Here is a 1,087-nt window from a genome sequence, read left to right as displayed (position 1 = left end):
AAATATGGCAGGTAAGCACAGTGTTCAACGAACTGGGAGTAACTGGGAAGACAAACCAGAACTGCTGTTAGCAGCACACTTAAGACACTACAGGAAAACAGTGAAGGAAAATGGACCTGGATGGAATAAAGCAACAGAAGTCACTGAAATGTCAGCTCTTTATAGAAAGATGCTTCAGTGTGTGGACCATCCCAAAGCAGCAGGACAGAAAAATGCATGCATGAGGTAGATGAGCGTTAAGGGTGTGTGGGGAATTACAATGGGTCAAAAGGTGCATAAAGGAAAACGAGAGCTCTTACTTATGAAAGATGTGGAAAAAATTGTTTGATAAGAACAGTATTTACACCAAACATACCATGGAAGCTTCATTCAACATCTGTTAGTACAAGTTTCTCTGAAAAATTAACATTGCTTTACATAAGTATAGAGTCCTGCAGTAAGTGTAATTGCTTTGTCCTCACACCATAACTGTCTTATGACACAGATGCTTAAGTCAGCCCTTTTTGAGCTGTGGGCTGGGCTACAAGACTTCGAGAAGTTCCTTCTAGCCTTAATAGAATCATAGAGTAGTTCGGGTTGGAAGGAACCTCTAAAGGTCATCTAGTCCAACCCCCCTGCCATGGGCAGGGACATCTTCAACTAGATCAGGTTGCTCAGAGCCCCGTCCAACCTCACCTTGAATGTTTCCAGGGATGGGGCATCCATCACCGCTCTGGGCAACCTGTCCCAGTGCTTCGCCACCTCAGTGTAAAAAAATTTCTTCCTTATATCTAGTCTAAATCTACCCCCTTTTAGTTTAAAGCCATTCCCCCTTGTCCTGTCGCAACAGGCCCTGCTAAAAAGTTTGCCCCCATCTTCTTTATAAGCCCCCTTAAAGTACTGATAGGCTGCAGTAAGTTGTCCCCCCAAGCCTTTTCTTCTCTAGGCTGAACAACCCCAACTCTCTCAGCCTTTCTTCATAGCAGAGGTGTTCCATCCCCCCGATCATTTTCGTGGCTCTCCTCTGGACCCACTCCAACAGGTCTGTGTCCTTCTTATGCTGAGGGCTCCAGAGCTGGATGCAGTACTCCAGGTGGGGTCTCACCAG

General features: G+C 45.6%; 1 protein-coding gene across 3 annotated transcripts in view; it reads right to left on the bottom strand.

The window, feature by feature from the left end:
- The window catches only part of ATP2B1 (ATPase, Ca++ transporting, plasma membrane 1), a 40,074-nt gene that overhangs the window by 22,566 nt on the left and 16,421 nt on the right, over positions 1-1,087 (bottom strand). The gene's annotated exons all lie outside the window — the stretch shown is intronic.

Source organism: Pygoscelis adeliae, unplaced genomic scaffold, assembly GCF_000699105.1.
Source record: "Pygoscelis adeliae isolate BGI_AS28 unplaced genomic scaffold, ASM69910v1 Scaffold232, whole genome shotgun sequence".
Lineage (NCBI taxonomy): Eukaryota > Metazoa > Chordata > Aves > Sphenisciformes > Spheniscidae > Pygoscelis > Pygoscelis adeliae.
Note: the sequence above shows the minus strand (reverse complement) of the source record. Positions and strands in the feature narration are given on the sequence as shown.